The sequence below is a fragment of the Ixodes scapularis genome, unplaced genomic scaffold, assembly GCF_016920785.2.
Source record: "Ixodes scapularis isolate PalLabHiFi unplaced genomic scaffold, ASM1692078v2 ptg000683l_1___fragment_1__unscaffolded, whole genome shotgun sequence".
NCBI classification, from domain to species: Eukaryota; Metazoa; Arthropoda; class Arachnida; order Ixodida; family Ixodidae; genus Ixodes; species Ixodes scapularis.
In genome coordinates, this window is record NW_024610019.1 from 857501 (window position 1) to 880689 (window position 23189).

At 46.6% G+C, this 23189-nt stretch overlaps 1 long non-coding RNA gene across 1 annotated transcript; it reads left to right on the forward strand.

Annotated features, from left to right (window-relative positions):
• The first annotated feature begins 2130 nt into the window (after positions 1–2130).
• Positions 2131–4037, forward strand: LOC120842376. The gene is made up of 3 exons (XR_005715915.2): positions 2131–2176; positions 2857–3000; positions 3977–4037. It is a non-coding gene; the product is annotated as an uncharacterized LOC120842376 (long non-coding RNA).
• The last annotated feature ends 19152 nt before the right edge of the window (positions 4038–23189 follow it).

The following is a 23189-nucleotide window of genomic DNA, read 5'->3' on the forward strand; positions in this document are numbered from 1 at the left end:
GAAGGGTTTTGAAGGCCTGTGAGGTCTCATAATCCTTCAAGGCTGACGGGCCCTTTAGAAATATTTTCAATAGGGAGACTTCCATCAAGCGCGCGCGTCCGCTCCGACTGTAAACAGGGGATCTATGTTGGACAAATGTTTCGTTTCTCCTAAAAGAAACGGAAGTGACGACATCGCGTCTGATTGGTTGAGGCTCGAATGACGAAAGTTCCCTACGAAAATGTGGGCGGAGACGGCGAATTGCCCCCACCGGAAGTAACGCAGTCATGGGTAAGTTACTTTTAAAAAGTAATTCGTTACAGTTACAGTTACTTTCACAAAAAAGTAACGAAGTTACCGTTACAGTTACCGCAACAAAAAAGTAACTCGTTACAGTTACAGTTACTTTCAAAAAGTAACGACGTTACTTTTCAGTTACTTTTCTATAACACAAAAATTAAGGAAAAACTAATGTTTGAAAGAAAAAAATACAGACACGAATCAGTCGGGCTTTCACCATAGCGGTAAATTCAAACTTAATAATTTAGCTGGAAAATTAGTCAATATTATGAAAAGAATAAAGACAAAAATTGAACTGGATGTGTTTTCTCAGATTTGAACACGAAGACTTGTTGTCGGAGTACTCCTTGTTGCAAAGTTTGCATACTGCGGTCAAATAGTTAGCAACCAACTTTACCACAGAAAAATACTCTGTACGCCGGCCATGCTTGTTCTTTGTTCTGTTCTCATCAACATCCCTATCCTTGTAGCACTAGCACATTGCTGGCTCGTTGACGGTTGCGCTGTGTTCGTGGACTCCTTTGATATATCTCAGTTCGTACCCGGCAAACCAGAAACAAGCCCTGCGCAAACAACAGTAAATTTTGCCTCCACCGTTGAAACCACGCCGGAGTAGCGGCGCAAATCAAAATACGAAACATGCGCAGTGCGGAGTAGTGGCGCTAATCAAAATACGAAACATACGAAGTTCCCTCCGCGTGTATTGTTGTTTCACGGCTGATTCACCCGATTAAAATGCGTGCGCAGAAAAGAAAAAAACCGCAACAGAGGTAGTGCTTCAGTATACTAAGATGTAAGTGTTCAGTCACAAAGTACAAGCAAGTGCGTAAAGATAACTACATACCTCTTTTTTTTTCTTCATCAAATCTACACGTGGCTATATTCGGATAGTGACTCGCGAGAAAGAACGTATTCTCAAGTTTGTGCAAGGCCAACTGACACTCAAAATGACGGAACAGACACTTTGGAAAGTGCAAGGAATAGCTAGATTATACTCGTTTAATGATATATTATTCACAAAGAACTGAAAAGTAACGACAAAAGTAACTTCGTTACTTTCATCGTTACCTCAGAAAAAAGTAATAGAACTACAGTTACAAGTTACATTCTTAAAAAGTAACTCGTTACAGTTACAAGTTACCGAAAAAGTAACGAAATTACAGTAACGCGTTACTAGTAACGCGTTACTACCCAAGACTGCGGAAGTGACATCACTTTGACGTATCGTTTCCTCGGTGTTTCGTCTGAAAAGGGAACGAGTCTGTCGATGGTCTCTTCGCGGTAGCGAAATTGGAAACACGGCGTCTCGGAGGCAGAGCGACAGTCTTTCTATTGTTCAACTTTTTTTTTCCGTCCGGAAAGGCTCCACCGGCTGCACCGCGACACCGCGATGCCTTTGAACTACCGGAGGAAGCTTTTCGGAGGTAGTACCGTCTCACCAAGAATGTGGTCCGTTGATTGTGAGACGAACTGCGCGAGGAGCCAGAGTTGAGGCTGCGAGGTTCGTGGACGGTGATGTCTGTGGAACAGCAAGTATTGTGCGCACTTCGCTTTTACGCCACGGTGAGCAAACTGTGCGGGGAGCTTTCAGGGCATGGTGGCGAGCGAAGAGCACATAGCGAGGAATCAGGCTACAGTCGGCATCGTTGTGCGGGCTGTGTCCCTCGCTATTGTGCAGCGTCTGGGGATCCGGCGCGGCTAGATCGACTTTCCCCAGACAACCGGCAAGAGGGACGGCGTCGAGAGGGGCTTCCAACGGCTCGGCAGGATACCCGGCGTCATCGGTTGCGTCGACGGGACGATGATCGCCATCGTCGGCCCGTCAGAGAACGACCCCACCGTCACGAAGGCGGCGTATTGGTGCCGCAAACAATTCTACGCTCTGAACGTGATAGGGGTATGTACGATCACATATATACTACGTCTCACCTTAGCATGAGTGCAAGCGCGAACGGCTTGACTGGAGCACTCGCTGCACGAGCGCTCGTGCAGCCGTCGGGGCTTTATCCAAAGCAGCTAGCTCGCGCTTTTAGCTATAGATCAATGACCATTCTGAATGGGTTTGAAAAAGAGCGTAACGCTAATACGGTGTGGATATGCCATTTTATAAATGAGAGTTTTGAATTGTTAGTACTCGTTCATCCTCCGCACAAGCGTTTGTTCGACGAAAGAAGGGAGGGTTTGTTAGCTGAAGAGCTTTCGATCTCTGTTTGTTTTCATGTCGTGTTAAGCTTTTAAGCATTTGTCCCTATCCTGCATGATAAAGTGTAAACTCTCCTTTGAAGAAAAAAAAATTTGCCTAAACTATTACGTTGATCAAAGGTAGTGGCTATTTATCATATAATATTAATCTTTGTAACGGACAGCGCTCTGCCTGTGTCCTCCATTCACTTCGTCGTTTTTTTTTTTTTTTTTTTTTTGCGCTGTTTTAATACTTTAAATTTGTAGATTACATAATTTATGGTGTTGTGTTGGTCAGCATGTAAATAGTGTTTGACAGGGCCCCATGACAATGAGTGCAATCAATTGTTTGTGGATTCAGTTGAATTAATGTCGACATATGTCTCACTATTGCAGGTGTGACGCCGACTGCCGGGTGATGAGCATCGATCGACCCACGGTATCCTGGGTCGTTGCACGACTCCTTTGCGTGGCGCTACTCATGGCTCCGGAGCAACTTCGAGCAAGGCCGGCTGATAGACGATGGCAGGCTCCTGCTCGGTAAGCATACTTTATTTGTTGGTTCTGTACATGATGGCTCTGCACCACTTATAAGCTACAATATCACATATACTGTTCCAAACATGAATAACTGGCATGCGCTCTGGCCACACCTGTGACACGTCTCCTTGGAAACACTCTGACGCAGCTGTCAACTACGGGGGGGGGGGGGGGGGGGGGGGGGAGGTTAGGTTGCAAACAGCAGTTTTACCTGCTTAGTTGTCAACAATTTTAAAGGAATAGTACAATGAAATTTCGGTGCTTATTTTTCGGTCTATACGTGTTCAAAAGAGCAGTATCACATCGGACACATCCATATCTTGTTAAAAAAGGCACAAAAAGGCATTTAAAAAAAATTAGGCGATTAGCAAAGAGCAATTTCTAGATGTCGCTAAAGCCGTTTGTAATGCCCGTCTAGGAACCTTGACAGGTGGTGATGATAACTGTCTTACCTAGAACTATACATGCTTTGAACCTGACGTCATACGGACAGCTATACGGCGAGCACAAAAGTGGAGGGAGGAACTCCACACTCAACGGGACTCTCTTTTGTGTGTCCCAAGATGATAGAAGATTAACCCGTCGCTAAAAATTCACACAAAGCAGCTTTGGGGTTAGTTGCGGTGGCCCGATCGCTGGCGTGCTTCGACCGCTTTGGTTGCTGGAACAGCTAGGGCATCCTGACGACGTCTGCCTCACCGCAGCTTTGCTCATCCCGAGATAAACTACTTCACAATTGCACCGGATTTGACGTGCTCTCAGCTGGCTGCTCTCCGAGCGCTTGCCAGTGTGGGCTGTTTATAATGAAAAATACAGCCATCAGGCTCAAAATATAAATGTGCAATTGTCATTTACGGGTATTGTGGATCATATTCAGCCTATTTCTGAACACGACGGGTATATTTCAACTGTCGTTGAAGTATTCTTTTAAGGAGAACAGCGTTAATATCTTACATTTCCTTCTCTGACTCTGCAGGTGACAGCGGCTATGCCTTGGAGCCTTGGCTCATCACCCCTGCCCCTGGATTCCACGCGACCTCCACCGCTTGCGGCCGGTTTAATAAGGCACATTCTTCGATAAGGTCCGTTGTGGAGCGCTGCATTGGGCTGTTGAAAAGCAGATTCCAGTGTCTGCAAAGGCATCGGACTCTGTATTATCATCCAACAACAGCCACCGTCATTATATCGGCGTGTGCAGTGCTCCACAATATCTGCCTTTCATCGAGGGAGCCAGAATCGGAGCCAGACTGTGACCCTGACAAGCCAAGGTTGGAGTCTGGGCCAAGCTCGGAGGGGTCAGTCGCGGATGACGAGAGGCTGGCTCCTGCCCACCCTCGGGTCAGCCTCTCGGACAGGGGCAGGGCTCTGAGGCAGCGCCTTGTTGCCCAGTTCGGAACCCGCCACGGCCGTGCCTCCCTGGAGCCCCACGGAAGCCATGATGGCAGTTGCGCCCACCAGGGACACTACCAGCGTTAAGGAGTCCGTCGCCACAACGGAGGTCCCGCCCATCAGGGACGCCACCGACGACAGCGAACCCCTCGTCGTCCTCACCTCGACTGACGCCCTCGCCACCAAAGAAGCCCCCCCCCCCCCCCCCCGTGGCAGCATGTGCTTCAGTTCTTGCTCCACAGTCATGGCCGTCCATAAGCTCCACAGTGTCAACTCCAACGCTTTGCCCAGTTCATCGCACAACCACCGTGTTACCTTTACGGACATGTAGAACTGCCTCCGAAAAGCTATTCGGTGCATCACGGTGATGTTGATAGAGCCTTTTTTTAATTTGCAAGCAGGGTGCGTAAGATGCGTGGGACAATAACAGAAGGTTTTGTAGGGTTATTTAGCTAGCCAACGGGGCATCTGGCTCGCCCTTGTAGGAAACGGAGAACTCAATGAGGCTACTGGTGAGACCTGTTTTGCTTCTTTTACTGCAATATATTGTTTGTATCGGGTTTGGACATTGATTCATTTTCTCTACACTTCCATTGCCCTGCTCCATTTTACAATCTATTATGGCTACCACAGAGCCAAGTGTATTACTCGATAATCGCATATTGGATTTGTGTCTGTTTGAATGTATAAAGAAGACAACAAGCAGTATGTCTCTGAAAGTGCTTTCTTTTTTTTATAACAATGCCGTAACGTGAAAAATAAACATGTTTGAAAACACAGGTTGCAATACTTTCTTTAAAGTGAAATTGAGCATGGACTAGTAAACAGTGTATAAACTCTTTGCCATTATCCAGGATATATCACAGACATTATTTCACACTTCACTTAATTCAGCACACTGCCATTTCGTTTGTGTTTTGTCGCACATGGAAGCATGACAGATTCTATAGTAGAGGCCTGTTGAGATCAACAATGATATAAGAAAACAAACAACACAGGGACACAGACGAAGGAAACAGGACAAGACGCACTTTCAACTGAAGTTTATTGGAAATTCAACTTAAGTTGAGAGTGCACCTTGTCCTGTTTCCCTTCGGCCGCGTCCCTATGTTTTTTTCGTCGCTTTTTCTGTTTGCAATGAACGAACTGGCCCAAATCTCCACTTTATTACGATATAAGAAAAATGGCAAACCCGGAGGCTAGTTTCATGCGGGTGCCAAGTTGTGGCTAGGGTGCAGGCCTCTTGGTTTCAAATAAAGAAAACCCGGGAGCGCCCAGGGCCGAGTCCTCGCCCACCAGCGTCAAAATACGTGAGTATGATGACGCCAGTGAGCGCACCCGGGCGCCTCCGCCCCCTGTTTGCCTGCGGGTAAAGGAAGTAACTATGAGTAGACTACGCAAATTACCTCGCCTGTTTCGCCAGCTCCGTAGCCCGCGCCCGCGCCTTAGACACCCGCATGGCCAAGTAGCGTTTCCAACCTTCCGGCTCCTTCCTTGGAGGCCCGAGGAAGTTGAGCCGGGAGGTTAGCTCGTTCCAGAGACGAACTTTGTCGTCTCTGGACAGCGCCGGGCTCAGCTCAGTTGCACCGCGTACCAGAGAGGCCACATCCTCCCGTTTCATGAGCAGTCATGAGCGCCAGTAATTTGAACTAGGCGCTCATCCGCGTCCCGCATGTTGTTCTAACCTTTTATGCGAGTTTATTGCATCTAATATTTTCTAGAACCGCTACAAAATCAGTTGTTCATTTCAATAGAACACGTGTATTTTTTTAGTTTGACAAGTTTCTTTAAAAAAGAGCCGATGTGAAGGTCACCGCCGCAAGGGATTGGCTGCCATCGCTTGACTAAAAGCAGAAAATGCCTTTCCGGTTGCCGGAGAAACGGACGCTTGCGTAGGGACTAGGTACCACCGGGAAAGCGTAGGTACGGCAGGGGGACAGCGTAGCTACTTCCGCTCTTCGGCGGTTGGCTCTTGACGCCTCTCAAGTGAGTGACAGACGCCAATCTTGCCATGTCGTCACGGCGTCATAGAGGGCGGTTTCGCGGTGTGCGCCGTTGCTTGGTTACGCGTCACCTGCCACTACGTCACTTCTGTTTCTAGTTTCTCGAAAGTCCAACATAGGTCCCCAGGTATTTACGTGGCTCTTGCTGACACTCGTGGTTCAAACGTATCTTTTTTAACGTCGGCTCGCTCCTGCATCTCCGAGGCCGCGAAAAACGCCATCTACGTCGCTTTGCAAACGACTGACACGGGCCGGCCCTTCTGCCAACAATGACGGGGTGGTTGACTTCTGGAGTCTTCACCTGAAGACTCGCTGCACTTCCCAACAGGCATACCGGCGTATGGGACTAGTCCCATGCTGTCGCTGTAGCGCAACATATCTCATTGAATTTCGCTCAGCTGCGATGGGGCGATGAGAGGCGCCGATTCAGGAAATACGTCGGTGACATGAGCGCAGTAAAACCTACCGGCGCACCCCAACTCGTTGCCGCTAACACTCCCGTTCTCCTACTGCCGAGAGAACTTCCGGTTCCGGAAACGGCCTACGTCACGGCTTCTTTTGCGGTCAGTTGGAGAGAATTAAAAAAGTCGATATTTCAATAATTTTTTGTGTAGAAGTTAATAAACCGAGACGAAAACGGATGCCTGTTCGGCATTCAGTGAACATTGACGGTTTAATGTAAAAGTTATCTGGAAAAAGTAAAAAGGTCATTTCATGGTCCCTTTAAAACGGCTTCGCGCATCAAGGCCGACAGTCCCTGCCACCGTTTCCGCGCCACCGCCGCCGCCGCCGTCCCCGGTCCTCTGGTTCTCCGTTCGTCCGCGGGAGGGCGAGCGGCGCATTGGAGTTGCGAATAAGGTTGGGAGCCGGAAGCACATCCTAGTAAAACGAGGACTAAGGGCCGGTTGCACCAACGCCGCTTTCCTAAGCCGGCTTAGCGCCCTAAACCGAGCTTAGGTAAGCACGGGTTTAAATTCCGGTTGCACCAACGTTAAGCCGGCTTTACAGACGCACCCCTAGCTAAGCGCTGGATTTGCGTAGGGAATCTAGGGACAAACAGAGCAAACTAGGAAACGCTCAGAGCGACGAATACGATTGGCAAAAAGGAATCACGTGATGTAAAAAAAACAAAAAAACTGCCGTAGTAGTTTTCGTTGGCGTCTGCTTTTCGCTGTATTTCTTCGGTGAGTAACAAATTAACGGTCTCCAAATTCAATCATTTTTTCGTTTAACTTTTAATAACACAAGTCAAAGCTTCAAATAAACACGAATGCTCTTTACATCTGTGATTGTGTGTTTAATATCGGTTGATAACAGGATATTTTGACAGTGGTAGTAGTTTTCGATCTCACATTTTGAGGCGAAGGAGCCTTCGGGGGCCCCAAATCTCACCGAACGCGAGAAGGACACTCTACTCGCTACATCGTTGAAGACAAAACATCATGGATATAAGTAGGCAGGTAAGATGACTACTAAAACCAAGTCAAGCCTGCGACCGATGAAGTTCAAAACAGTGACGAACTCGCCACGGCAGCTGCGAAAATGCCCGGAAATCGTCGAATAGAAGTCGTCGAGAGGTCAGGTCACGAGACCTTGCATCGACGGTACTCGTTGCTATCAGCAAGGTGACAGAACTGCACTGTACCGTCGTTGAACATCCGCTGCAGCCTCAAACGGACTTCAGTTTCACACTGTCGAGTTAAGAAAAAAAAAAAAAAACTCCCACTAGTACATCACATCGTGCCGATAAGAACGGTCGTCTCTTCGCATCACCTGCCCCAGCCTGCCCCGATACAGCAATGCACGAATCTAACATAGTAGTCGTTACGATTTGTCGTCGCCACGAATGAAAGATATGAAGCAAAACATTCCTAAAAAAATCGCGATCACCAAAAAAGTTACGGAGGACACAACAAGGCGCAACTTTCAACTGAATTTTATTGAAAACGTGTTCCGGTATATAGTCTCAACCATCGTCATAATGACAACAAACGACAAAAGTAAAGGGAAAACACCAGAGCACAACTCGGAAACAACAGTATCTCGTTCTCGGGAAACGAATGAAAGATATAAAGCAAAGTATATAAAAAAAATGTGATCACCAAAAAAGTTACAGTTATGGACCGATACGGTTTTCTGAAGCCAAGATTCTACTCGCGAGATAAGGAAAATTCACTGAAGATTGTCTCAAAACTCAGAAAACGAAAGAAATTGAATTTTCGCTGTTTTATTACTTAAAAGCGCCGCAATCTAATGCAAACGGCAGAGGTGTCGACAATCAGCTGATCGCCGAGATCATGTACTGCCACTATTCAACGCGCTGATCAGATTGAAGGATACGCGCTGCAAGTGTAGATAAACAAGGTGGTAAATAACAATACGTTACAGCTATGCGAAAATTAGTAAGTACATACGAATAAGCTCGTTGACAGAAGAACCAACGGGAATACAGACGTGAGCCCCACAGCTCCGTACGTTTCTCTAATTAGGGCTAACACGCCCTGAAAGTGGAGAGCCAACTTGAAAACAGGGGTCGATCAACACTTCACGCGACAATATTTTGCATCCTTGTCACAATCAAAAGTCATTTTGTCGAAACTTTCACGCTGATGTAGCCTAAAACACTTTGCACAACCAATTTCGTCCACCGCGTCGACCGTGACAAACCAGCCGCCATGTTTTTAATCCAGGATTAAGAAACAACCAGAAGCAAAGCGCCCAATGTTGAGCGCCTAAGTTAAGCGTAGTTTAGTGCTAGGTTTAGCGATAAGCGAGTTTGGTGCAACCGAACGAAACCGAAACTAAGCTTAAGTTCCCGGCTAAGCTCCGCTTTGCGCTAAGCGACGTTGGTGCAACCGGCCCTAAGATGTGCTTCTGTTTGCAAATCGTAAACTTCAAATAGCCTGCAGCAAATAGTTCTTAAATCTTCAGAAGTGCTGCAAATATAGTTGAAACGTCTTTTGGGAAATGGTTATAATCCGTGTTTTTTTGTTTTAGGTCCAAGATAAGGCTCGAGGTTTGTTCGTCGACGTGGAGGGAAGTGTCGAACCAAACGACATTTTGAACCTGGCTTTGAACCCACTTGTCGGTGAAAGCGTTATACCAGAGGAACCAACGGAAATAACTGTTGAAAATGTCCTTCTACAACCTCAGATGAAAACTTTTGTAATTTTCAAATATGTTGTTACAATCAAAAACTTCAATCATAATTACCTATTTTGTGCACCTTACTTTCAGTGGTGCCGATAGTGAAAGCATGAACTGATGCTTTCGAAAGCATTCCTGCTTTACTAAGAACTCTTGCAGCAGAACCAGCTTCAGAAAAATGTGAGCTATTGCTTGGAGACTTTGCTTCCCAAAAGGGCTTGCCTCGAAAAGTTTCATCTGACTCCTTGTTTTGTAATGCGAGTATGAACAAACACCGAAAAAAGCGGAGTCATTGAAGTCCCCGGTACTCGAAAATGGTGCCAAGCAACTCCTCCAGGGACGAGAGTCCTCCGAGTCTCAGGGGTTGCAAAGGGTGCTTGGGAGCACCAATATGCGAGCGTGTCTGTTAAGCACCCAGAGGAGTTAAGGAAATCCTTAAGTGATAGGAGTTCTGTAGCTTTCATGGTGTCGCAAAGCCCTACTGGACCGGGGAGTCATGCGAGTCCCTAGGAGTCGTAAAGGGCGCAATATGCCTCCCATTATATTGGGAGTCTTGTGAACACCTGGGATTTGAAAGGAGCATTAAACAACACCCAATAAAATACGAGTCGCGTGAATCCCTGGGACTTATAAGGAGTGCCAGACAACACCCCTAGTTAGAGGGATCACTTGACTCCCTAGGTGTTATTTAACGAATAAAACAGCACCCTTAGTGAGAAGTGTCAGGTGAGTCCAAAGGGATTCAAATGAGGTGCTAAATGACGCCCAAAAAACCGAGTGTACTAGAGCTCTCCGATTTAGGGGGATACCATGGCTCTCCCGGGGAGTTATTTCTGAGACATCGCTTGACTCCCCTCAAGAGAGTACCCGTGCACACCCATTTTTCTTAGAGTGTAGAGCTTCCTGGTGTGTGGTGGGATTCCTTGAGAAGCCTGAAGGAGCTCCAGCTAAATTGTTAGTGTATGGCTCTGGTGTATGGATAAGTAAACTGGTCAATAACCATATTCCGGCTTGCGTGCACTCCAAACTACAGCTCAGAGACCTGCTAAAATATAGGTCTTAGTAGTTAGTTGTAGCGGATCATTTCTGCGCTCCGATGAGGATACGCGGAAACGACACAATGTACTTCTGTTTTTTTGTTTTTGTTTTTTGTTTAATTGATGTGCTGGTTGCAACCGCGATAACCTATCACTTGCATACCCTGCAAAAAAATTCCAACCTGAACTCACTAATCAAATCATTTTTATTTTGTTCTGCACCTACAAGAACCGCCAGCTTTTGAATATGTTGCTTCCAGGCCACAACCAAATCACTCCCAAGCATGCATTCAGCGAAATGTAAAAACAAGAAACGAAACCACGATCATAAAAATTAAAAAAAGTTCTCACCCTGCCATGTCGTCAAGGAGCGAGACCTTCCCATCGATTCGCTGTATAGTCCACGCTTTTGTAATCATCCTTGCAGAAACTCATGTCACATTCAATTGGGGCGCACGCAGCACCGAGAAAATGCTGCCCCCAAGGCCGCACCACCGCGTGGGTGCAGCGTATGACGCACTACCAAATGAACACGAAGCATTCCGCGGTGCAACGCGCTTGGCGCGGTCACTTCAAGGGCAAAACATACACGGGTGGACCATTGAACTAAATCCGCCGCGAGTGGGGCGGCGGCGCGCGCCATCTAGCGAGAGTCTCCCGAGCCGCCATGTTTACCGCGACTAGGCACCACCACCTAGAGCTGAAGGCCGCAGCGCTCCTCCGGTGACGTCAGAAGAGTCGGCTGGCGAGCGCCGCGGAAAAGTGCTGCGCTGAAGGCGTGGCGCATAGATTTACCGACGTAGATTGCATTTTTTATTGACCCAAACGTTTGTTAATTGGTCAAACAGGATTTATAAATATCTATATGACTGGGAAACATAATTTGTTACACGGGCAGCATATTAGGACGTGCCATTATTGGTTTGATATGAAAGTACAAGGTTAACGACGTTTTGAGAGAGATGGGTTTTCGTTTTAGGCATCCAAATTTTGGGTGCTTTAGTTATTTCTAGGAGTGAGAAGACACAAACAAACAAAAAAATAAATGCCCTGAATTGTTATCGTAAGTGATGGGACCCGCCAAAATGGAAACAGCAACAATTAAGTTGGTGATGACATGTGTGGTTAAGGAATTATTATATGAAGCTAATGAAAAGAACATTATTTAAAAAAATGTGGACTTTTGGAGCACAACAAAATGCAAAAAGTTGAAATGTACTTTTTACCAAAAGTAAACATATGATAGTAAAAACAACTGTAAGCGAACTGGGGAATGTTTATCATAAAGTAAGTAATCCGAGAGAGACACGAAGGCGAAAAATTAAACGCAGAAACGACACAAAACAGAGTGAAAGACGCCGCCTAAATCGAAGTGCACAAGTTTTGATTTAACCGAGTGCAGGCAAACTTTGCAAACTTCAAGCATAATTTTCAGTAAGGGACACATGCAGCTGGGGAAGCTTCATGCACACATCTACGTGTGTTCATTCACACTACGAATAGATGCTGTGAATGTAAGTTCTTTCACCTTTGAAATCTTCAAATTGTATATCCTCATGTATCCATACTTTCTTCTTGTATCCATCTTGACAGAATTCAAACACAAACAACTTAGATGCCGCTCAGTAGCTTTCGAGACACTAAGACACAGCACATGTACGGCATGTATACTTTGATGCCGCTTCGCAATAATAATGCTATGACAACTGTTGCAATGAATATAAAATAATTACTTAGATTTTAGGATTTCACATTTTCTTTCGTTGACTTGAAATTAGCTAGCCTCATAACCTTTTCGTTCACCCTTCCACAATAGTTTTTCAACACAATGTTCGTGCTGCACCAGAACAAGTTCTTCAGCACGAGCTCACTTGTGTGTCTTTCTTCACATGCGTCCAAGTCACAAGTCTCGTCGGTAGACAGCAATTCCATTGTAAGCTCGGTGACGAACTGACGCTGGATCGGAATTTTCAGAAACTCTGCCTGCTTGGAGAGTTCTTGAGCAACAACGTAATTGTGTGTCATGGCATTAACGGCGAACATAGTTGGATAAAAGAGCCCCCTCGATCTAATTTCTCGAGAAGAGAGTAGTTCTCCTGCACGAAAAAAACTGTTGCCGTCTTATCTTATTCAGTAAGCGCCGCCCTGCATTTTTTACATTTCGGCTTTTTCAGACTGGCATCAGCTGCGTACCCTGCCACGTAGACTAAAACTGGGAGGGTCTAATTTATCGCTTGTGACACATCCTCTTCTGTAACTATACTATGTTTCAGCTCGGCCGTGGCGTGTCTACTGGGTGATTTCAGATAAGATCGACCAAAGGGTGGCTGGTCGACATTTTTAAATCAACTGATGTTTTTATATGACATTGTCTAGTGTCTGGTATAAACGAATCAACACTTAGTTTTGACCAGAAAAAAAATTTGGAGACAAGAAAAATCGTAAGGCAGGGAGAGGTGGACAGTTGCAATAACGCGCACTGATGGAGGGGGCAAGTTTGAAAGTGAATAATTAAAACAATAAAATTAGGAGAATTTTAAAACTTTTTACAAACAAACTATGGGTACGACGTGCTTGTAATATAAAGTAATAATATTTATTAAAAATTTATTTAGTTTTCTAAAAATTGCCAAACATGCCTGCTCGAACGACAAATGGCAAACTTTGGAAATCTGTATCTCATGAAATAATTTAATCATTAGTACATAACTTGCAGACATTATTTTACTAATATATGGCTATTATTGAAAAAATAAATAAGGTATGTGAGTGACACAATAGTTACAATATATTTAGGCAGACATGGGAAAAAAATCAAGCAAAGAAAAATTCCAATGCGAATAAAAAAAAAACACCACCTTCGATTTTTTTAAAATTTGGGTACCCTGTTATACTCTATTTCGGCATTCATTTCTATTAAAAACATGTTGCATCATTGCACTGTGAAAGAAGAAACAACTCCCCAAAGTAGGGTCCTTTTTCAAAGCCTACACTTAGCAGTGTCCTATACAAGAAGTGACTCTGAGTTCCAGTTTCATGGAACTTGCACAAATCTTTTATATACATTTATTCAGATGAGGTCATTGATAAAAAGAGCGATCGGTCACACAGTAAAAGGGAGGAGAAACTATATACACCATTTTATATAAGCGTACAAAGCGGTGTCATATTAGGGACTAATGATTTGAGAAAAGATGATGCAGTGTGAAGTTGTACCTTCCGGTATATTTTACATCTAGAGTAAAATAAATAACTTTACTTCCACACACAAAAACAAAGATATAATAGTAAGATATTTAGGTTGGCTGTGTATTTACGATTACAAACAATTTCAGGTGACGGATGCCATAGTACCTAACTGGAGCAGCTTCGATGCTCTCGGTGTATGAATGAATCGTGGCAAGCCGATATATTTTATCCTGCTCGAGGATAACATTTTGGGATTTTTTTTATAGTGATCAGATAAAAATTATTAGTAACCACCAACAAAAACAGTAGGTTAAATACCCCGTGAAGAAAAATGTGATAAATAAGATGTCCCTGCATTCAAAATGAGCAGTCCTTGGGAAATCGAATTCGGCACTTTACGCTAAGGTTTTCCTCGCTGTACCCATTTAATAAAGTTGTTTCCAAGCAGATCCGACTGTCTGTGCTACATATACGTCACAGGCCCCTTCTGTTGATGACTTGCTGAGCCGCCACGCGTGCCAAGACTGAATGCCAGGGAAGGCGCGCACCGTCAGCCACTCTTCTTTTTTTTGTTCACGATACCGAACAACCTCATTTTCGTCCAGATATACAAGATGCACGCCTTTCAGTTTCTTTGATAGAACGCTCACCATTGTCCTGGCCGTCTGAATTGCGCTTACTGAACGTTCTCTCAGGTTGTTCAGCGTGGCCTGGTGCTTCACGAGTCCGCCAACTCCGTCACATGCATTTTTCCCATGTCCAGATGCAGAAAATAACCACTGGGCTTGTGGGCAATCGTCCTTTGCAAATTGGTGAAGCTGGTAGCGATTCTTGAAATGACTGGCGGCGCCGTCACTTACGTACGTCACGTACGAGTATACCGCAACGTTGTCTTCAACCCACTCCTTCACTTTTTCTAGAGCCAAGCAAGCGTGAGCGGCGTCGTGACACAGGTCCTCACTGATGATGGCAAAGCTGTTTGTAGATTTTCTTGTCGTCACTACACATGTAAATATCGAAACTTGTTTTTTTTTCCAGTCATATGCTTGCACTTCGTCAGGAAGCACAATGGTCCAGTTTTCAGCAAAGTCAAAATGAAAGACAATGCTCCCGCGTTGCATTCACTGTTTTTCATCGTAGATCGCTTTACCTTGCGTTTGCCGGATATGGTTGTGAAGTACCCAACTGCCAACCGTCACTTGGATGACTTTTAGGAAAGTCTCAGGTTCCAAAGTTTTTTTCACAAGGTCGCCGGACTCCCATGTTGCAAGCACAATCTCTTCATCCTCCGGTATATCAAGTTCCTGGAGTGTAAGAAACTGGCCTTTTGGGCAGTGATCACAGTCTCCTTGAAGCCACAGTTCTGTTGCTGGGTCGCACAGAAATGCCGAGTTCATTTCACCAGTGTTGAATGTTGAGCCTGTAACGTTCTCTAGAGCGGCAATACAAAGATAATAATTGGCGCAGCGCACACAAACGCACACTTCCTGGTGTGGAATACATTGGACCCATCTAGGGCGCAACGAATAAAATTTCGTTAGCCCAACGCCGGAATCGGGATGCTTGTCTTTGTATATACGGAAGGCCTCTCGTATTGAGCGTGTCATGAAGCGCTTTGGCACGAACGTTTTCTCTCCGTTGAGCATGACAGAGATGACGTCCTTCTGGTTGGGACTTTGGCGCGAACATTGTAGCTCGTCTTTCGTGAAGTACTCTAGGGCAGCAGACAGGTTCTCAGGGCTCACCTTGCACCTCGTGTAAGGATCCGGCTCATACCACACGCCATGCTTTTCCTTGAGTTTTCGGGATTTACTGATGAGGTACATTGAGGCCTGTGGAATCATATTTTGAACCTTATTCTTCGTCAGTGTTGACGGCCGGAGTGTAAGCAGTTGACAACGTTCCCGGAGAGAGGTGGCGGTTTCAAAGGCCTGCCGAAAGTTGTCCACCCACTCCGTGCATGTGGAGCATGTTGGTTCGGACGACCCCGATGGTGCGTCCCTGTCGTACGCAATACGTAGCCTTGAGCGTATATTCTTGACAGCAACCTGCTCCAGTTCTGTCTGCTTTCTCTTGACATAGGCAGGCCTGTCCCGACTTCTTACGACGCTAGGTTGTCTCAGCGGCGACACATCTGTAGGTAGTATGCTGCGATTTAGATCTTCAATTGCTTCTTCAGCTGGCACAAATATGTCAGGGCACTGCTCTGAGCTTCCCATCAAGATCTCCTTAGTGATGTGCATGAAGCAATGGTAGCACAGGTAGTCCGTCGCACTCACTTTGGTGGAACAGTCAGGCGGAAGAATTTGCTTCAACGAGTTTAGGTCCAACTCGCCAACACTTCGAAAATTCCGCTGCTTTGGTATAGTCTTTTTGTGTTTGCAAAAGTAATCTGCACAAAACACTCGTTCGGAGCTCCAGGACGTCTTCATAATGTATGCATAAATAATAGAAATTAAACCCCAACTGATGGCATATAATTGCCAAGTGAAAGAACTACTGGGTACGCAAGTGACAAGTCCGAGGCTGAGGAGCTCACTCACTGCAAACGTACATCTGAAAAGAGAGGTCACAACTGAGGCTGTCGGCAAAGCTTGATCCACGTCAAAGGAAGAAAGAGGGAAAGTCTCCAGACAAAAAAATGTGGTCAGCGGCCTTCGAAAAAGACTTTCCGGAATCGCACTGTCGTCCCTCCACGCGCTGATATGAAAGCACCCGAGCTTCTACCACGTGGTTCATGACACAGCCTGAGCCATGTCGGCGACCGGTTCGCGAGGGATTGGCGGTGGGGTTACGTTGATGGTCACTCGGATTAGCCCTTGCTGTACTGAGCTACCGCCTGCAGTGCCTTATCGCCGGCTGGTGTCAACAACGAGAACACACACACCCTGTCTACAACAAAACTACAAGCGTTCACCGCACACGCGTCGCCGCCGCTTTTAAGCTTTAGTGAAATTGCTTTCTTTTGCCGCGGAGAACCGCCTTATCTTAACTACGCGCCTGAAATCCTTCCAGGCGGGCGTACACAATATCAAGCGTTTCGAGGAATGCCCGTGGAGTAGAACTATGGGAAAATTCGGAGCCTGCGATGTCCATATCGTCGCCGTTGTGTTAGTACGCCGTCGCGTACTGCAGTCCCCCGTTGGGGGAGGGGGGGGGGGGGGGGCGGTCTTACTACGATAACATGGCGACAGCGTTTACACTCTATGTATTTACGCGAGGCTCGAGTATTTGGGGATAATGCTGCCGGTTGGTGTGCCCCTTTGTGCCTGATATTATCGCCCGTGACGCCAGCGAGTGAGATGGCGACAGGCATGACTGCTCAGTAAACAGGCGTCGGCGGCCATGTTTTGCTGGTTGAAGCGAACCCCCTTGTCCTTGACAGCGAGCGGGGAAATGCGAAAGAAAGATTGTATCGGCCGTTTTGCCAGAACTAGCGACGAGTGTCGTCTGCGGTTTCCGGCAACTATTTTGCCATAATCGTGAGCTTAGCGAGGAAATGATTTTTGCTAGCCACAGAACACTACCACGCAGAAAGGGAATGCTTGAACATGTTTTTGTTCTGGATATATATCAGGGATATATATGAGAGAGAGAGAGATATGAAGGTAGAGCGGAAGAGGGAACAGCATATAGTGTCGCAGGAGAATAAAGTAAACAAAGTTCCTAGTGGCCGATGGCTGCATGATCTTTTCTCGGATCACTAGTCCGTAATATGATACCTCTTTGTACACAGTAGTTTCTCCTTAATTTAAGTGTGTGAACGATTTCTTTAGCTATCATTGGCCTCATCTGAATAAAAATATATAAAAGATGTGTGTTGGTTTCATGAAACTGGAACTCAGAGTCAGTTCTTGTATAAAACACTGCTAAGTGTAGGCTTTGAAAAAGGACCCTACTTTGGGGAGTTGTGTCTTCTTTCTCAATAAAAGGATGCAACATGTTTTTAATGGAAATGAATGCCGAAATAGAGTATAACAGGTTGCCTAAATTTAAAAAAAATCGAGGGTGGTGTTTTTTTTTTATTCGCATCGGAATTTTTCTTTGTTTGATTTTTTTCCATGTTTGACTAAATATATCCTAACTATTGTATCATACAGATACCTTAGTTATTTTTTAAATATTAGCTATATATTAGTAGAATAATATCTGCAAATTATATCATAATGATTAAATTATTTCATGAGATACAGACCTCCAAAGTTTGCCATTTGTCGTTCGAGCAGGCATGTTTGTCAATTTTTAGAAAAATAAATAAATTTTAAATAAATATGATTACTTTATATTACAAGCAAGCTATACCCATAGTTTGCGCCTAAAACGTATTAGAGTTCTCCTAATGTTATCGCTTTAGTTATTCACTCTGAAACGGGCCCCCTCCATCAGTGCGCGTTAATGCAACTGTCCACCACCTCATGCCTTACGATTTTTCCTGTCCCCAAGTATTTTTTCTAGTCCAAACTAAGTTTGGATTCGTTCATACCAGACACTAGACAATAACATATAAAAACATCAATTGATTTGAAAATGTCGACTAGCCATCCTTTGGTCGATCTTATCTGAAATCACCCTACTTGTTTTTCAAGCTCCTCCCATCATTCGCCTTCACACGGGATTGTCGGCAACGTACTCTGAAGTCTCAGCTTATTTTCACCTTCATAAAGCTGCCTTATAGATATGTGATATTGCGAGCCAGCCAGCTGCCTGTACTTCCCGAAACATCCTTCCAAGCTATCAATCTGAATCCTTCCCAGCAGGACATAGTTCAGCCCGAGTTCAGTGAAGCAGTATTCGGCGATCTCTACAAATGCATGGGTTGTTTGAAGGAGTGCTCCATGCGTCTCCTTGGTTAGCGTGCCACTGCTAAGGTTCTCGCCCTCCCATACGTCAAGCCAGGCGTCCAGCCAGTCAAAAAGACTGCACAAAAAATGCACATTGGAATCGTCCTCTGCAGATGTCACTGGTTCTTGAAAGTCGTCTCTGAGTCACGTTCCTTTGTTCGGCGTCCATGTTAAAATTTCCTTCAGATTTCGAGACCTCGACGATTTCATTGATTCCTTTAATAATATGCGCCACAGATGTAGGAACAAGAGGGAAGGCTACAGGCTCCTGACCATGGTTTTGAAAACGGGAGCTTGCGCTACAAATGTACGTTTCTAAAATTAAAAGCTAGAGCTAGCTTGTGCTTGACGCCTTCGCTGCGACGTTAGTGTAAAATTCAACAAATAAATTCAATAATTAAAAAAAAATGTGAAAAGATATGAGAGTTCTCACCCTGGTATGCGTCGATAGAACTAGTTTTTTTTTTTTTCGAGGAATCGCCCGCACTTTTCGCTGTTCTTCATCCTCCGGGAACTAAACACAGCACAGACACTTTTTTCGACGACGTTTGTTAGTTCCCATGGCACCCAGGGACACGGCATTTATGAGGCATGGTTAGCCCGAAAGCCGCCTGTAACTTCACAACCACCACGCGTTAACCGCCAAGCACACCAAACGCAAAAGACAAGAGACGGTTAAGGCCCGTTCACACACATGCGTCCGTAGCGACCGGAACGACCGGAACAACCGAAACGACGGTTGCAAGGGTCTGGAACCGTCAGTTGCCATAGCGACGGAGGGACGCACGCATGTGTCGTTCACGACGCAAGGAGTTGGAGCGAGCCCAACTTTCCCCGCTGCGTTCGAAACAACCGAAGCGACCGCAACGATAGACCAATCACACGTCGACGAGAATGGGTCGCGCGCGTTGCATGCCGGTCGCAGGCCGGCTCCTTTTATTTGCAAATATGGCGTTGGTGGTGATCGTCGACGTGGACGGCGTGGTGAAAGCTCATCGTTTCGCGTAAAAGCGCTATCCTTGACTGTGAATTTTCGTCGTGTGTTGCTAGATAACCCAGCACGTAGTAGAAGGGAAGATCCACCTACTCGTGCGGCGATGTCGTGGCGGCACTCTCAAGACAGCAGAAACGCCCGTGCCGTCGTGTTTGGTTATTTCGACTGCAGTGGTGCTTTCTAAGCATTTGTGTCCTCGAACATCGCTCGGATTTCTTATATGGCGCGTTTCATGCGTGTGCTCAAGTTCAAGGTATTACTGGCGCGTACCGTATTAAGGATGCGAATTTTCACGCGTTTTCATCACCGGAAAAAAGTGACTAGGGTTAGCAATCCTGAACGCTCGCAACGTCTATCTGATTACCAAATCATATTTCTACGTTGCTATATCGCTGATAAGATTACATCGTCTTTTATAATCGTAGAAAAGGCGTGTGGCGACATTTGTACTATCGGCAAAGTCGTATTAGAGCCGTGATCGTCCGACACGGCGTACTCCATCTTTTTTTTTTTTTTCATGCACTGTATCCTGCAAGCCTATCATGAAACAAAAAAAAAATGAAAGCCGTTTACAATTCCCTGTAACGCCGGTTAGAGCGCAGCTCTTGAGGAGGAAGATGGAAGCGTACTGAGGGATAGGTGACTTCTTGAGGTCACATGACCTCAAGGGGGTCACGTGACTTCAGGGGGTCACGTGACCTCAGGGGGGTCACGTGACTTCAGGGGTCACGTGGCTTGAGGGAGTCACGTGACCTCAGCAAGTCACGTAACCTCAGGGGGTCACGTGACCTAAAGGGGTCACGTGACCTCGGGGGGTCACGTGACTTGAAGGGATCACATGACCTTAGGGGTGTCACGTGACCTCAAGGGGGTAACGTGACTTCAGGGGGTCACGTGACCTGGGTGGGTCACGTGACCTCGGGGGGGGGTCACGTGACCTCGCGGTTACGCCGACGGCGACGCCGACGCCGACGGCGACGCCGACGCCGACGGCGACGCCGATGCCGACGGCGACGCCAACGCCGACGCCGCTCAAGCCGGAAACGGGCCCCTAAGAGCTGCGCTCTAAAACATTAATAAAGCTTTAGGCTATAGAAAACTGTCTGTCTGTATCTTCTGTGACGGCATTGAGTGGCAGTGCGTCCCCTTTTTAGAGGCACCGCTGAAACAGCTGACGGCGGCGTAGAAGCGGTCGCCGTGCTGCCGATCCGCTGCGCTTGTTGCAGCGGTTGCATGTGTGTGTACGCGCGGCGCAGAGTGGTCGTTCCGGTCGCTCCGGTCGCAACGGACGCACCGCGCTCGTTGTACATGTCTGAACCAGCCATTAGAGTAGTTCGCGTATTCCCGCCCTCCCGCCGCGAGGCTTGAGCAAGCCGCCGTGCGCAAAGGAGGCGAAAATTGTCACTGCGCAACTGCCCCGGGAGAACCCTGGCGCCCTGGGCTCGGAGAAAGCTAAAAACAAAAACAAAACAAAGAAAAAAAAAGGCCGAAGCATGCGCCGCTTGGCGTCTTCGGGAAAACACGTATAAGAAAAAGAAAAAGAGAGCGTGTGTTGCGGATAATCTTTCCTCTCAGGTCGGCCCACTCGTCGTGAATCTAGACGTCACAACTCCGAGCGCTACGGCCTTTGCTCTAGGTGGCGTTGGACGGGGAAGACGAAGCGAGGGAAAGAAGGGGCCGAAGGAGGCGGAGAGCGGTAGCTCAAGGCCGCACCGGCCCGCAGTGCGCGAAGCTGCACGGCCTCCTTTCGACAGTGCAGTTGGTTCAGCAACGCGCCAGTGTCGTGCGCCGCACCAAGTCCCAAATGAACGTAGTGCAGCCGCACCGACACGGCCATCTGAAGGCGACGCGTCCTTCGGTGCAGTGCGGTGCGGTGTGGTGCGCCCCAATTGAATGTGACATAAATGTGAACACTTTCACATCCAGTTTTCCGTCAAAGCGCGGATAAACAACATCTGTAAGGAATGACAGCACCGACAGTCGAGAAGTTCGCACACGAGGCCGCGGTTGTGTTGTCCTCCAAAATGTGCTCGACTCACTCGAGAGTTGGACTTCCGACCCTCGACGTCCAAAAACCTACTCGCTTCTAGAGTTGTTCTAGTTGATTCCTTCAGCCTTATTGTCACGTGACCCAACCCGCAGGAGTAGCTAAAAAAGCCTTCGAAGAAAGGAAGGCAACGGACGACCGTTGGGGTGAAAAAAAAAAAAAAAAAAAAAAAAACGCGACGCATGGCGCTTTTTTTTTTTTTTTGCGCCGCGTCAGGCGTAGAGGGAAAGAGAAAGTAAAAGAGACCGTGCATTGCAAAGAAGCCAACTGTCAAGAGGAGCCTTGCGGAGAAGCGCACTACCAGTTCAGCCTACTCATGCCGACGTTCCTTGCAGGGAGAGAGGGAAGCACTGCGGCTTTAGATCTAGATGGTGTTGCCAGGGGCCGCTCAAAAAGGACAGTCCAAAGCGCACAACAGCGCATAAGGAATAGGCGCGAGAGCCTGTAAAAGGAGGACACGCCCACAGAACAGGAGGAGACGGACCGAGGCCACGGAGGCGTGTAGGTCGAAAGCTACGGCAATGTTATACTTTGATACTAAGAACCCGTTATTGTTACTCTAATAAATGCACTTTCTTGTTCTGGAAACCCCGGCTTCGTGTTGTTCCTCCCGGATGGGCATGCAGCCAGGCAACCCTACCACAAATTGTGGGATCAAAACCTTCCGCCTGACAACACTCGAGCGCGGCTCGTGTAAGTGGGCTCGAAAACTGCGTGAGCACTCTCCTTCGGCTCGTAACAATCAACGCCTCGGCGGACGCTCGGCTAGTGGCTCGTGTCCAGCCACTGCGGTGATGAGGATATCCGAACTCTAAAGATGGCTGGACCTCAGCACGCGCTTTCTACATTGCCAACCCCAACGCGTGGGTGTGATTAACTTTAACGGCACAGGATAGGCACCAGGCCACGTGGAGGCTTGTTCTGGCTCCGAATAAAGACCGATCTCACCAAGCCTTCCTTCCACGCATGCATGGCGCCGCTATAACTGTAGTTCGTACGAGGCCAGACTTGTACCGTACGCATTACAAGTAATCAAATTACTTGTAATAGATTACTTTTTGGAGTAATTTCGTAATCAGTTGATTACTTTTATTAGGCAGTAATCACAAGGGTAATCTGATTACTTTTTGAAGTAATAAAATTACTTGTAAACGTTACAATTTGTCCATCGGACACCCCCCCCCCCCCCCCCCCCCCCCCGCACACGCCTTTTTTTATGAAATGACAAGAATAATAGTTGCTTTTTTTTCTTTGGACGGAAAAAAGAAAGATTCTTGCGGAGCTGTAGGAAACGAGGTCAATCTCTTTCTAGGTACAGTTTCTGCGGAATGTCCGTTATTTTTTTTTTTTTTTTTTTGAGCTGGGACTGGGAGTGGGAAGCCCCAGGAAAGCCACAGTGCGTGCCAAAGACCATACAGGGCGAAGTTTGAGGAAGCAGAATGTAGCTTTGTGAGTCCTTCGTTTAAACTAGCCCGCTCACGGACACACACACAGAAATAAAAAAAAATAAAAAACTCCTGCTTAGGGTACCTACTCGCAGCC